Source organism: Falco biarmicus, chromosome 7 (genome assembly GCF_023638135.1).
Source record: "Falco biarmicus isolate bFalBia1 chromosome 7, bFalBia1.pri, whole genome shotgun sequence".
In the NCBI taxonomy this organism is placed as follows: domain Eukaryota; kingdom Metazoa; phylum Chordata; class Aves; order Falconiformes; family Falconidae; genus Falco; species Falco biarmicus.
In genome coordinates, this window is record NC_079294.1 from 42130384 (window position 1) to 42146145 (window position 15762).

Sequence of the window (15762 nt, forward strand, 5' to 3'; positions counted from 1 at the left end):
TCTGTCATCTCTCCCTGAAATTAAATACCTTGAAAACTAGCTGGCTGAGCAATAGGGTCTAAACTTATTCTTTAGGGTTTAAAAGTAGTTTTATTCAACGGTCTTAATTTTCATCTGGATAACTCCCAAAATTAACATTTGACACTGCTGAAATCTAGGATTTGACTTCTGAGCTAAGCTTCTCATTTACCAAGCTGCAGTAGTTAATGACCATTCAGTGATGTTAACTGCCATCTATTAGGAGTTTTAAATTGAAGATGCGCTGTGAAATAAGATAAAATTAAACAAAGCAGAATAAATGTGTACAAACACTTAGTCTTCCTGCACCGCCAAACTCATTTATGCTAGTGTGGTCTGTGCCAGGGCTGAAGCAAAGTGCAGCAAAGGGATCCCATTGGGGGCTGGGGGACTGTCCTGAGGGGAGGAAGCTGCTGCTGATATCCTTGTCAAGGATGACATGAGGGTTATTTTTTTTTATTTTTATTTTTTTTTCCCCCAGCCAGGCCTACGTACAAGCTCCTGGATGGTGTTCTGAGCCCCCTGCTGACTCCGTTTTTCTGCAGGAAGGGGGTAACTGTATATACTTTGCTTGTTTTGTGGATCCTGAGTTTTGCTATAGCACTCCATAAAATCACATCTATACCCTTACTGGTAACAAATGTTCAAATCTCTGATTTACCAGCATTAATACACTTAATTAAATAAACTAACTTGCCATGGGCAATTGTGTAGGCTGTTTCTTAATATACCACAACTGTCTTTTTGTTTATCTTCTCACCTGAACCCTAGAGAGCCTCCACTGACTTTTTCCATTGCTTCCTGCAACTGATTGACAAGTGGACCCCAGACACACTCATCTCTGCTATGTTGTTTGTGGTCCTTGGTGCCTGTATTGTAGAAGCTGCTTGCTTCACTTGGCTTTCTCTTAATGACTTTTGTGTCCTTTTTGTCACTTCTATGACCTAAAGCATGTTGCTGTCACTGAAAGCACTCTCTGGTTTTGGCCTCCAGCCAAATCCCAGGCTGGACTACCCTTGCAACTATGTCTTCACTGATGGTGAATCCCTTCTGTACATTTTACTTGCACTGTTAGTCTGGTGTCTGTCTCTTCACTGTTTGATTTTATTTTTGTTACTGGTAGATAACTATGTTGCATTCAAGTGGAGTTGCACAGAGTCTGGAAGCATAGTTGATCTGTTTGCAGTGTGGATTCCCTGCATGTTCTGGGGCATGGACATTCCCCAGTGCATTTGAGTTTCTCTTCAGAGTTACTGAAAGTTTTTGAGGATCATTGGTTTGATATCTGTTGTTGAAGTATTCATTTCCCCCCCTTCCTATCTACATGCAGACAAATCTTTGTTTTGGAGCATCGCTGGAGCTGGGCTGGGTTGGCAGCATGGCCCTGGCATCCTCCTTTCCCCTGCTTGTGGTGGTGTGTTCCAGGCAGATCCCTGGCTGTCACTCACATATGCTGAGCATGGACAGATGACAGTGCTTGTGCATATCAAGTGCTGTGAAGGTTTTGTGATAACATTCCTGGTGTTTGGGGCTCCTTATTGGCCACCTGCATTTGCTCATGCATCTCCAAGTGGTTTTATTGTGTACCAAGAGCGGCCGGTCCTTTTCCTTCAGTCTGGTGCTGGTGCTTATCAGTGTCACTGGGGTTAGATTGTAGTGTTTGTATGTGGCAAGTGTTTGAATTAGCTAAAGCCACTCTGGAGGCATCTTCCTCTTATTTGGCAGTGCTCTCAATCAGTGCATGTGTTGCTATTTGTGGATTTTATTTTTTTCTTTTTTTTTTTTCTTCTTCTTCCTGGAGTATTTGATTCTGTCTTGCTCATCTCTGTCAAGATAGCTGTTAGGGTGTGTATTCTACTCTTTGCTTCTCATACCACTTTCCATGGTAGAGTGGTTGCTACTGCCTGTATTTCAGGTCTGTTTGTCTCATCTGTCCAGCTACATTGGTTTAATCTATGTGCTGACTTGGTATTTATGTTCTTGGTTTGGCTCCTTCCCTGGACAGAGTTGTTGCCTGTGGCACTCTGCTTGCATTTTTGGAGGTTTAGATCTGCGCTTCTTCATACTTCTGCTTGCAGGCTAGACTCATGTAACCCACAAGCTCTCTGTTTAGTTTGATGTTTCCAAAGTGGTATGTGGACTTAGTTACAAGGTGAAGAACACCAATCACCTGTTTCTTGATTTCTGATCAAAACATGCAGTTTTTCCAGGGAATTCCTGTCTCCCTTCATCTCATCTGCAATTGTGATAGTTTTGGTTGTATTTCTGGCGACAATTTGGTTGTATTTCAATGCTGGAATATTATTTAAAAAACAAAACAAAACGCCCACCCACCTTTAATTAGAAAAATAAAATCCTTGCCATTGATTTTAAGGTCTCCAAATAGACTTGAACCACCCTTGCATACATAGATTTTTCTTTGGAAATCCATCTCTTGTGGCGTTTGAGTTGGCCTGTCTGCTTGCTTTGTTTCTAGGGTTTTTTGCCTGCCAGTTTGTCTTTGCTGGGAATCCCACTGGACTGACACGGCTCCAGGCTTTCCTTCCTCCCACATTGACTGTCACGGTAGAAGAAATCTGGGTTGCAACAGACACCAGAGACCGTGGGTTCCTCTGAAACTTCTGCAGATTTCTGTGAACTGGACCACTCATACCCACTTCAGATACTATTAAATCAGTGGGAAACTTTTTCACTGGAATAAGAGAGCCCCAGAGGCCAAGCTTGGGATAGAAGTCATGGCTGGATCTGAAAACCCATCTGTAAAGTGTGCAGGTACACAGGATTGTAGCAAGCCCAGCCGTCAGGCAGCACATTCTGGAATAGCTACAGGTAAACTGATCAAATTACTGCTTGCTTAATAATCTAAATAGGCACAATTTCTCTCTTCGCATACTTTGGCAAACCAGGTCAGATTTCTCTGCTACAGGTTTAGTGGGCAGAAGGATTTTCTTCATATTTTGGACTACAGATGAAGCTAACATTTTTGTTTGCTTACAGTCTCATTTCAGTTAGTATTCAAGTGTGGTTTCAGGTAAACAAGGCTGTGCATTTGGTCTGTGCCACTTCATAGAAAATTTTGTGAGGAAATGCCGCGGACTCCAGGCATGTGTTTAATGGAAACACTACTTCTGCTAAGACAGCTTCCTCCTCTTGAGTTCGGCACCTTGTCACCTCTACCTGTTAGTCATATTCACCTGCTGTATGCTTAGGCAGGAATGTGTTGTGTAAATATTTCTGACTTCATGCTTACCTAGCACAGACATCCTCCTGCCAGCGTAGTCTGCTGCTGTACTGTGTTAGCCCAGAGGAGTGGAGTACTGGGCAGACGCTGAATGAGGTCAATGAGATGTGCCAGAGATGTTTTACTCATATATTCATGCTTTGGTAAGAGGAGTGAGAAGTGCACTGACCTGAAGTTCTTTATATACTGTTTTCCAGTTTTGGGTCTCTTGACTCAGAGGCCTGACATTGTTGTATGCAGTTCTCTCTTTTGTCTTCTGTTTATTTTTAATAAGACTTGGGGCAGAGGGGGAAGAGCAAGTTTACTTTGGGCCCAAGAAGTGGAAGTTGTATTTGGTTTTACTACCAGACCTAGGGAATGTTGAGGAAGGCTTAATGTAGTGCTGCTTCTGTGCAGTTTTATTGTTATCCTGCTCTTTCTGCACATGGATGTATTTGTTCAGCCAAGTTTACCTCTAGTAAATGCTGTGTGTAGTGATAATTATTTTGCAAAGGAACTAAAATGAGTGGTGCATGTTAAATACTGGTGGAGTGTTGTGGCAGGTATCCCATGGTCCCATGGCTACTGCCCTCTGAAGGAATGAAATCAGCCATGCCAGTGTAAAGCCTCTTCTTCCTGGCATAACTGGGCTGTGCTGGGGTTGATCTCTCTCTCACCTGGGCTCTGGGTGTTGATGCTGTCAGGGTCCCCATGAATCCTTTGCTCTCCAGTGAGGTGTGCAGGGATGTGGGGCCTGGAGATGGATGAGGGGCTGTCAGGGCCACCAGCGGTAGGAGTGCAGCTCTCGGGAGCCTTGGGATACCCCCTGGCCTCCCCCCTCCTCCTCCCAGGAGTTGCAAAGCCTCCTCTATCCCCTTCCCTCACCACTTGATAATGGGTCTGGGTCAGTGCAGGTGTCACCCTGTGGGGTGGCTTTGCCCATCGTGAGCCTCGTTAATTAATTACAGGGAGAGATGACATTTCCTGGTTGCGAGGTGACTATTGGGCACATGCTGGCCTAGTTTTTACTCCAGGTTTGTTACAGCGTGACGTGCTTTATTATCCACATCAGGGTGGTGGGGTGGGGGTTGAAAGATACTCTGCTCAGTTTGGCTCAGCGCAGTGAGCGGCTGCCTGCCTCAGGAGGAAGAGCGTGGCGTGTGAAGGCAGTGAGGACTTTGTGTGACTTTAAATTTAAAAAGGCAAATTCAGATCAATGAAAAAGCGGGGATGAAATACCCTCTCCCCCTCCCTGAGAGCTGTGAGCCTGGTGCACCTTGAAAAAGAAGAATTAGAAATCAATTTATGAGGGGTTCTGTCAGAGGCGCCTTGGCAAAAGGCTTTCAGCGGAGCTTTGAAGAAGAGCGTGGCCAGCTGGGCGCCGCTTCAGCAGTGGATGCCTGAAAGGGATCTTGCTGCTTGGCCGAGCTGGAAGCACATCGCGTTGCTGGGGGAACCAGCCATGCTGTGGCTCCCAGGTGAAAGGATGTTTGATCTTTAAAATAATGGTGTAAAGGTTTATGTGAAATACATTGTCCGGGTTTTAAAAATATCATCTTGACATTTAGCGGGACATAAAGGGAATATTTCCGCAGTTTAGCTGATGGCTGGAAAATAATAATAAAAACTGACTACATCTGAAAATTGTATCTCAATTTCTGCCAATTGTGCTCTAGCTCTTTTAGCACAATGGTTCTGGGGAAAAAAAAAAGTCATAAAACCCACAGAAAAAAGGCAGTGTCAAGTTGACAAGGGCAAGAGTTTATTCTCCTAATGTTATTGTGACATTATTTCAGGATTACTTTTCCCATTGAAACTTTGTAAATGATGGAATCAAGAGTAAAGTTTAGAGTAAGAACTTAACATGGGAGAGCAAGGAAAGCAGCTGAGGGTGAGGAAGTCAGAGTGGAAGTCTTAAATAGTCTCCTGTTTTCTTTCATAAATATGATAGTCCTGATGAATTCCAGAGAAATTTGAATAAAGGTGAGTAAACATCATATTACCACAGAAAATATGTTAGGGGTAATAAGTAAGGGAATAACAGAATAATCAATGGTGAGAAGTTTGGAGTAAGCAATTTCTTTGGTGCAGGGGTAACTTGGGGCAGTGGCATGGATGGAGGATGGTGCTAGGTAAGCTGTGTTGAACCTGAGACCTTCATCTTTGGCAAATCATTTCACTGCCTCCTTTCTGGAGCTGCTACTCAGACATTTATTTTCAATCATGCAGCTTTGGGGCTAAATGTACTTACAGGGAATGGGGCACCTACAGATCTGCATGCTAAACTGCCCTGGCCCCTTCCTGGTAGCCCATCTCCTTAAATCTTCAAGGGATTGGTGCTTGCTTCTAAATTAGCAGGCTTAGCAGACGAGGGAAGTCTCCTGAGCAATGGATTAAACTTGCTCAATCAGTTGGCTTCAGTGACTACTCTGACCTAACTAGACTTTGTCTGTCCCTTGTTGCTCTGCTGCACCCTTGCATATTTTTAGCACTGTGCCATGGCCGCAGCATCCTGCTCTGGGACCTCGTATGGCTGATCAGCGCGATTGCTCAGCCATGCCTGATGTTGGCATCACGGAGACAGGGGAGAGGCTGCAAGTCTGGAAAGAGCCCTGCTGAAGGGCACATATTCCCAGCATGTCCCTGTGCCCACCCTGCGCCTTTTGCCTGCAGCCATCTCGCAGCCCAGGGACCCAGACACCCTCTGCAGTTGCCTGATCTACCCGGGAATCTGGTGCAGCAAGACTCACAAGTCAAGGGGCTTGATGTCTGCTTTAATAAGGACTTCTTTCCTGCTCTTGAGCTCTTTCTGAGTAGCTTTTATTTTGAAGATGCCAGTCTGGACTACTCTTCTGGGATCTGCCAGGCAGCAGCTTTTATAAACAAGATCATCAGAATGCCTTTTTTTTTTTGGGGGGGGGGGGGGAGAGTTGCATTAGGAACACCTGCAGAAAATTGCCTCAGGGAGTAGTTTACCTTAGAGAGGCAAGGTACTGCTGATGGCTGATTAGAGCCAACTTACAAATTGCTGCAGGCAATGGGGCCAGAAGCCCTTTAGTTATGAGTATGCAAGCCCCTGCTGAGTGGTGAGTGTAGTCCCTCCTGTTTTTCTGTCCACCTTCCCCCACTCCCTGTTTTGAGCATTGTGAGTAGCTGGGTTCAGATGTGTGATCTTATTTTACAGCCTTTCCATGCTGCTTTTGAGGAGCACCAAATATTCTAGAAGCTGGAAACAAAATCTTACACCAATTAATACGTTGCTGGGAAGAGCTCCAGTTTCACTGTAGAGACACCTTTTGAAGGCAGAAGCAGTGGGATGGATTTGCCCTGAATGCCAGGGAAAAAACAATCCTTCTACTGGGAGTGAAATCTACATCCAAAATGCACGTTCAAAGCAGCAGTTGTGTGGATAGGGAAAACAGGATGTGATCTCACAGTAAGTATCACAAAACCTTCCTTAAAATATACATTAAGGTTAAAAAAAGGAAAATAAAAAAAAAACCACCCAGGAGTTGAAGTCCATTCTATACCTTACCCCCCCCTTTTTTTTTTTTTTGCTATGAAGTGTGACTTTACAAGAGACAGTCCCCAGGATGAAGCCTCTAACTGTTTTGGGGTGTGTAGCAGGTATATGACCTGGTATGTGTTAGGGTGGGTGCTGGTGCGTCTGAGAGCACCTCTGTGCATAGTGGCCCCATCAGCAAGCACAGAGCTGCTGGTGCAGCTTTGCGTTTCCAGCCTGGGAGCCCACGGTGATGGAGCAGGGCCCGGGCAGAGCCCTTCAGGGAAGCAATGGCTGGCTGAGGCCTGGCAAGTGCCAGGCATGGGCTGCTCCCTGGAGAGGAAACACTTTGTTTTAGACTAAATGCTTACTGTGATCCTTCCTTAACTTTTTCACCGCAAATCTGCGGGAATCCAGGATTGAAAAGGTACGTTTCTAAAATAGATCCCAAGTATTTATGATCAGAGTGTCAGTTTAAGCTGAGTAATAAATTGCATCTCTACACAGGGGAGAAATATCACTTAAAATTTCATGATAAATGAATGGCAAATTTTTTTAGGTAAATTTGTTAGCAGGATAATTGTTTGAGTAAAGACCTAGCACTCATAAGATGAGAGTAGTAGGAAAGCTACAGCTGAGGCAGTAGTTTTTAAACAAACCCCTTTGGAGGTGGTACAAGCTGCTTTATCTTGTTTCTCTGGCTAGCATTCCTTTGGTGGCTGTCACATGTTTACCAACCAGCAGGCTTCCTTCTTCCTTGGGACATTAAATCCACAAGCACGTGCAGAGAAAAGAGCTTGAGCACTGCTGCTGTTTCTGAAACTCAGGATTGTGCCTCTCTTCAGCTTTGCCCAGCTGATATGAACACCACAGATCCTGAGGATTTAGCAACCTGTCCCAAGAAGAAAGCTTTGAAATGTTTTATTTGTGAGAAAAGTGTTCTTGGGAAATTTCATTGCTGGTTTGACTTGTTTTGCTGCTTTATGTAAGTGTGATTAGGTAAGTCTCATGTTTTGAATGATTTGTGGCTATTTCTTGGTGAGCGGACAACTTTCCTAGTTTGTTACTTTGGCAGCAATTACAGTTTGAAAAACAACTGTGTTACCAACACTTGTTACTTACATGTGTCTTTGGTTTTCTTGATGTACAAAGGTCTTGGAAATTGCATGTAATGAAACAGGATTTAGCCTTTTCTTCTGCCTTCTGCTTTGACAGCGTGCCGTTTCCTGCTGTCACTTCAGATTTTACTGTAAAGCAGTACTAAGGCCATAATTCTAGATGACTAACACAAGTGCAGAGTATTCGCATTCCTGTTAAGCAAAAGGCACAGCTGATCACTGTGCAAAGGAAGCCATGGATAATTGCAGGTATTTGTGACTGAGGTATGTTAAAAAAGGGGCCTAAATGTAGCGTGATGGCTGTGGAAGAAAACAGTTGAAGGAATCCAAATAAAGTAGTAAGTAGACTCCATAGCTTGGCTTAGGGTATTTGAAAACATCCAAGGAACATGCTGCACTTCTTATTCTTTGTCCTTTATGTCAAATGTTTTGCAGAATGTGTGTGTGGATATTTGCTCCTCTGGGATGGACTGGAGCATCAGAACTGCAGAAGCCCTTGAAATACATGGAATCTATTTTAGTCTGTCTCCATTGTGTCTGTTTTGGCTAACAGTAGCCTCTATCTGCCTCCCCCCTTCTCACTCTTCTGACTCTGAAGTGGCATGGCTCTCCATTTATCCCTGAGAATGGTCTGACGTCACAGCTTTTGCTTGAAAGAAACTCCACGCAGATGCTTTGAAACTTGTTAACACAAATGAATCCTCAGGGACAGCATTGTGGTTGTTTTCATCAGGAGGGGGCCCTTCTCAGGTTTTGTAGTGCTGGGATCCTGCCTGCACGTTGCTTTTACAAAGAAATTATGGAGAGTGTCTTGCATCATTGACATTTGTTTTCTCTGAGATCATTCCTGCTCCCCATTAGATCAGTGAGAGCTCTGTTTTTGATTCTCCATGCCCTGTAGAGACAGATGTTTTGGGCATAAATCCAGAATCCATCTTTGGTTCAGTTTGTCTGAACTGAGACTAAGCAAGGCTGAGTGCCTGGAGTAGGAAGAAGGTATGATATAGGAAAGAATAAGGTGGGGAACAACATATAGGGAGCCAGCTGTTCTGGCCGTTACAACCAGCTGTGGTTCCCTCTTCCTTATGCCTGTGGGATTTCATTGCCTTTCCCTTATCACAGAACACTTGGTTAGCTGAGTGACGACTTCAGTTCATGCCCTTTTCCATGCAGCCCTAGTAATAAGTTAACTGGTTAGTTAATACTAACATGGATAGAGTAATGTTCATGGTGACATGCTAGAAGGTGGCAGTACTTGCTAAGCTCTTAACTCCATTAAATACATGACTCTAGAAACCACTGGCATTTTTTTCCCCCAAGCATTTGTTTTAGTGGCTTTTGTTATTGTTAGAACATATTTTCCCAGGGCGTAGGTCACTTGGTCGATACCAGAGGCCTAGAAATCTTCCACACAATGTGCTCTTTCCTTGAAACCACACCCTGCTTTGTAAGCAGCCTTCTTCCGCTTCAGGGCTCCCTTTTAAATGCCAACAATTCCTCCACCCGTTCCTCAAGAGCTGGAGCCTGAGCTCCATAGCTAGCCCAGGTCCTGGGGAGCTGTGTGGTGGGGCACCCTCTCCTGCGCAGATGTTCTCCAAGCCAGGACAAAAAACATCTCAGGGTCCCCTGCACCACTAGTGGCAATACCGTGAGTTAATCTGGCAGCAAACTGCATGTGTGGAATCAAATTCAGCGTAGGGCCTGTGGCTTTTGGGTTCAGAGAGTGGTGGGTTAGTGTCCTCTGAGATGCAGTAAAGAATGACCCAGGAGGGAAAGGAGAGCCTGAATGCCAGGGTTGAGTCAGCTCTTCAAATGCCCCTATTCCCTTTGGCAGTTGCATGGAAAGGCCCTAGTCAGGGCTGTCTTAGGTGATGTAGTGCTGAGGGTTGTTAGGTGGTAGTTGGTGGCTTTTGACGGACATGAATTTCATCACCACCAAACAGAATTTCTTGTCTCAGCAGAAGCGTGACTGTGGAAAATTCCTCTCCCACCTGCTGTTCATGCCTCTCTTTGTGGCCCCCTGGTTGTGCTAAATGGCAGAGTGATCGTCTGTCTCTGTGGCTGGGCTTAAATTCAGGGGCTGGAAACCTTTAGTGGAGCTGTAGGAAGGTTGGTCTTATTTCTACTTTGGAAAAAAAAATATTACTGATTGTGCTTTCAAGGCAAAATTGGCCACCAAAGCTGCCCTTTTAGCATTGCCAATTAGAAGCTTTGGAATAAAGCAGGTGTTCTGCAGTGCAGCTTGACAGCAGGCCCCCGTCTAGGAAGGCTGAGAGATACAGGGTTGTCCCACTTCTTCTTTTTGGTCAGCAGTTTGCTGCTGCTGTTACCTGGATGTGTTTAATGGGAGCTGAAAAAGGGACAGCGTGGATTGCAAAGGCTCAAAACATACAGCACGGGGCCTGTAGGGAGTGTATATTATGAATATTGGAAAATGTATTTTTCTTTTGAAGGCCAGGGGCTGCGGCGTGGGCGCTGTGAGGGTCCTGCCCCTGAGGGCAGCCCTTGGTGGGCAGCCGGTCTCCTCTGCCAGGCTGGTGCTGAGCACAGGCACGGAGCTGCCGTGCAGAGCGAGCACGCTGTGGCCTCCTGCCGCTGCCTCATCTCCTCCGGTAGCTGTCAGGAGGTGTCCGTGGCCTAAGGAGCCAACAAATAACAGGTCAAGGAGGAGCCAGGGCTGTGTTCGGAGGGTGCCGGGCTTTCTGCAGGCATGTGGCCTGCTCTCTGCAGATGGGAAATTGTCTAAGTATTAAGAGGTTTGGTTTGATTAGCTGAAATCTCCTGTTGGCAGCACATTTCCAGTCCCTGGAGCAATGGAGATCAGACAGGTTGCCAAGGCAACGCACAGCCTTCAGCGAGAGGTTTACTGCTGCATCGTCCTTGGTCAGTTGATGGAGTAGGGTTTATTTAGGTCTTTGGGAAAGAAAAAAACCTTGCTGTCTGGCCTTTTGCTGTGGTGAGTCATTCTGCCTTGGGTCAAATGGGTGGAACCAAGAACAAGGTTTTGTGGATGAGAAAAATAAGTACATGACAGCATAAAGATCCCAATTAGATTCCTCTTTGAAGAGGTGAGAGCACTTCAGTTCTGAGTGGAGACAACTTATTATTTGTTATCCCCCGGCACCTAAGAGAAGCAGCAACAGAGATCCTACTTTCTCCTCCCTCTCCTCCCCTTTTCCCTCTCTCCCAAATGTAAAATGGTTGGGTTTGTTTGCTAGAGGACTCTGTGCTCACTGTTGAATGCTTGACCCGTACCAGAGAACCTTCCAGTTTGACCTTCTGTCACCACTTTACTTGCTCTCTGCTCTTTCCTTTGTTGCAGAAGCCTCGATAAATTCAGCTTATGTAAGTTTTCATTTCATTACATTGTTCCTCCTTTTGCACCCCCTGGGAGATGAAATGCTTATCATGTCACCACTGTGAACATCACTGCAGCAGTGGTGGTGTGTTGGAAGTCATAGTGCTGTTGTTACCTGTTTGTTGATCTGGACTTAAAGTCAGGAAGCGTGTGGGCACATGGGCATGTGTCACCGTGACTGTTTCCTGGTCTTCCTGAGGTAACAGGGTTGCACCAGCACTGTGCAGATCTGTCTCTGAAATTCTGGAAGGGACCTGATGCAGTGTTCTCATACGCACGGTCAAGGAGGGAAATGCTATTGTGCTGAGTGCAAGGCCTTGCTTTGCTAAGTTGATAAAGGTTTCCTTAAAGTAATTCTGGCAGTGATAGGGAAGACATGCTACAAGGCTAACCCCACCACACCTAGTGAGTTGAAGTTGCTATATGGGAGATACCTTGAAAGTGCCTTTTTTGTTTCCCTTACTGTTGAGATAAATGTGGGTTGTGCTCAGCAGTAGATACCTTGTGTCCTGGTTTCGGCTGGGATAGAGTTAATTTTCTTCCTAGTAGCTGGTAAAATGCTGTGGTTTGAATTTAGTATGAGAATAATGTTCATAACACACTGATGTTTTAGTTGTTGCTAAGTAATGCTTACTCTAAATCAAGGACTTTTCAAGTTTCCCATCCTCTGCTAGTGAGGAGGTGCACGAGAAGCTGGGAGGGAGCAGAGCCAGGACAGCTGGCCCGAACTGGCCAAAGGGATATTCCATACCACAGAACCATCACGCTCGGAATATAAACTGGGGGGAGTTGGCTGGGGCCTGCAGATGGCTGTGCGGGGACTGGCTGGGCATCGGTCAGAAGGGGGTGAGCAACTGTATTGTGCATCACTTCTTTGTTTTGGTTTTTTTCCCCTTTGGGTTTTATTCCTCTCTCCTCCTCTCTCCTTTTCATTACAGTTGTTGTTGTTGTTATTATTATTATTCTATTTTATTTTATTTCAATTATTAAATTGTTCTCATCTCAACCTGTGAGTTTTACCTTTTTCCTGATTCTTCTTCCCATCCTGCTAGGGCTGGCGTGGGAGCTGCCTGGTACTTAGTTGCCAGCTGGGGTTAAACCACAACACCTTGTACAATGGTTTCTTCCTGAACTAACAAGCAAGAATTATGAAGCAGGCACCGCATGGTTTAACATGGGGAGCCAGGCTGGTATTTTCTGAACATGCAGGTGCTTCTGTTCTCTTGTGAGTTGGAGTGTGTGTCTCAGCTGGTGTTATGTAGCATGGGGAGAAGAGAAGGAATTAAAAAATAAACCTAGACACTGCTTGCTGAGAGACAAATTGTGGCCTTCCCTGTCAAAAAAACAAGGCATGACCTTTGTAGACATGTGTATATGAGAGGGGAAAAATTAACAAGGATGGAGGAGCCTTTAAGGTCTATATTGGCATCCTTACTTATTTACGCTTTTTGAGAGGATGGCAGTTGATAGATGTGTCACTGTGATGATGCACAGTTATCTTCTTTCTCTGTCTCAAAATACTGCATTAGTGATACCATAGCAACAAAGAAGTTGTCTTCAAGAAAAAGCAGAAAAAAAAAAGCGTGACTTCAGTGTTCAAGAAAAGTGGCAGACTGACAGCCCTAGTCTTCTCTTTCTACCAGTAAGGCAGTGGTGGTGTCAGCTATGACAAAATGTATCCGATTATGAACTCTGTGTTGTACTATGACTGAAAACAAGCCTGGGACATGATCAAAGACAAACCTACTACAGTAAGAGTGGGCTGAGAATCTTCTGAGAAAATGTGCTTTTGTCGGACAACGAAATTCTGTTTAAATTGTAACTTTTTCTAAGGAATGCCTCATCTTGAAAAAGACTTTTGTAGTTCCAAGTTGTGTCCTTATTCAGGATGGAATTCCTCTCTGAGCAGAGCATGGTGATGGTGAGAGAAACCAGCTGTCCCTTGCCACTGCAGTAGGTTTTCTGGAGGTCAGACAGTCAAAGGACATGTGGAAGGAGCAAATTCAAGTCTGTCCTGCTTGATTCAGACTTGCATTTGAGTACAGGTCTTGCGTCTAATGTGAGAGCCCTAAGCAGCAGGAGACTGGCTTTTAGGGGCTAGCTTCTTTCTCCCATTTTATCTAAGCCAGGTAGTGTAGTTACTTATCACTACAGCCTTTTTCTTGCTTTCCTACAATTTAGGTGAAAGCTTTGCCCACTAAGTTAGTCCCCCACTGCTTTGTGTGATGGCTGTTTTTACAATGCCAAATAGTTCCAGCATGCAAAACAGAATCTGAGCATAACTTGGAGATTAGGGTGAATATTGAGGCAGAGAATAAATCACAGAGCAAAGGCTTGAGTGTAATGGAATCACAGATTGTGGACTAGGAAAGTAATTTTATACCCAGTTTTTTCTTCACTGGGATGGAGAAAGACTGAGGCAAACAGCTGTGAAGGTTTGCAGTTTTTTCACTTTATCTCAACTGCTGACCAAACTCTGAGAACAATCCTGGCAGAGACTGGTGGTGGTAGAGGAGAACCAAGGTGTGGATGGGTCCCACAAGGTTCCTTGTGCTGTCCCTGTCAAACCTCTTCAGCCCTGACATGGAGGGGACCAGCTTTTAGTTCGTGGCTGGCAGTTCAAATGCTGCACTGCTCACATTCTCAGTCACCCTGGTCCTGTTAACTTCGGTGAATTTTAAATACCGTGATGAATTGGAGCCTTTTCTAAGATTATTACTAAGATTGACAATTAGTCTCTGAATCACCCTTCAGAGGCCTAGGTTGTTACTTGAGTCACCTCTGTTAGTGTGCATGGCCTCCTGTCTGTTAGGACACACTTCTGTTCCCATGTTCCATCCGTATTTGTGTGTGTGCTTACAGACAGGGATGGTGTGAGGGCCAGGACTCTTCTGGATGCAGAACGTCAGGCACCATCATTTGAAAACACTGTGTACTTGCTGTGGACTTGAACTAGTGCTTCACAGCTGTTTGAAACACATTCAGCAAAACAAATACTTCATCTTTTGTAACTGGAAAATGCCTTTTGTTGAAGGCAGAATATTTCACAGAACCGTATACCTGTTTGGTTGCAAACATAGTCAGGAGTGCTGCTCAAGGCAAGGGTAGGATTGCTGCTGCTGGGAAGACAGTGCTGCCACCGGGTTGTATGTAGCAAGATATACAGCAGCCTTTGTAAGGTGGAAGATCTGGCCTCAGGGAGAGCCTTCTGGAACTTGGGCCACCTTGTTGCTGGCTTTACGGCTCTCACAGGAGAGCTGCTGGATGCTCTCAGGTTTGCCCTCCCAGTGTTTGTGCCTTGGTCATTTATCTATAGCAGGTTCTCAGTGAAGTCCAGACTCAGTCTTGAGAACCCAAGTCTGGGGCTGCCCTTTCTGAACCTCGGTGAGCAGGTTATAAAAAAGAGGTGTGCCAGTGCTGGCCCTACTGCTGGCCCCCGAACAGGCTGCACAGTGAGCCCAGCTGGAAGGATAGAGGGTGCCCTCCTCTAGTCATGTACCTGGGACACATGGTGCTGGGAAAAGAAGTTGGGGGTTTAAGGGAGACTTTATCTCAGGCTTTCCATTTCTTTGGTGAGTGCCCGTGCTTAATGCCACCTCTTCCATGTCTCCTGTTGTGCCGGATGAACTCGGCGTTCCTTGAACTCAGCATTGCCAGGAGGTGTCAGGCACCTCTCCTGCATTGTGTCCATAAAAAGAATCAGGCTTTGGTGGAAGAAATGCCAGTCCTGTGGCTTTCAGGTGACTCAGGGTGATGGAGGAGATGCCTGGAGGCCCACGGCTGTTGCTGTGGTGTTAACTCTAGGAAGGTGCTATGGAAGTTCTGTTTGGGAGCCTCAGCCTTGGGGCGAAACGTGAGGTATTTCTAGACACTGAACTGCCTGCATAGGTGGATGGGACTTTTCTTGATTGTTCTTTTGGGTCTAACTTCCGCCGTTTGGGGTTGTGTTTGTGGCTTGGCTCCCCTTCTGTGGAGCAGTTTTGTTAGCATTTCCCTGCTTTGCAGAGTTGCTGCGGGGATAAACGCATTGAAGCCTGCAAGGTATTTGGGTACTGTGGTTATGTGGGTTGTATAAGAAAGGAGATGAAGTTGCTTTACTGTCTCTGAGACCTTTGAAATTGCATGCCTATGTCATAGGCCATAAGGGCAGCTTAAATCTTTAAAGGTGACCTGCAAATACCTGAGCAGCAGCTATGAATGGGACCATTCTTCCACTCTTTGATAGTCAAATTTCGCAGTCAAAGTTAATAGAAGTATAGTCAGATCAAAAGTGCTTTTTAGTCCTTCATATTCCTCGTATAAAAGGACTGGAGAACTTCCTCATTCTTGCTATCTGTAGATCAACACATAAAAATGAAGTGTGTGAACTGAGCCTTGATGCAGGGCAAGTCCTGCCTTGGGTGGGAATTTCACCCTTCTGCTACAGTGCTGAATGTGGTCTGATTGCCTTTCTGATAATGTATTTGTGGATCACCTTGAGGAGAAGAGGAGGAGTTATACAACTGTTCGCTCACAGTGCTGTTAGGAAGGGTCGGGCTTTGTCTCC

General features: G+C 45.3%; 1 protein-coding gene across 1 annotated transcript in view; it reads left to right on the forward strand.

Moving 5' to 3' along the window:
• The first annotated feature begins 2516 nt into the window (after positions 1–2516).
• SYT16 (synaptotagmin 16) overlaps positions 2517–15762 on the forward strand; it is a 78088-nt gene continuing 64842 nt past the window's right edge. The window contains exons 1-2 of the mRNA XM_056347707.1: positions 2517–2847; positions 6423–6674. The gene's annotated coding sequence lies outside the window, so the exon portion shown is untranslated. The remainder of the gene's footprint in view (positions 2848–6422; positions 6675–15762) is intronic.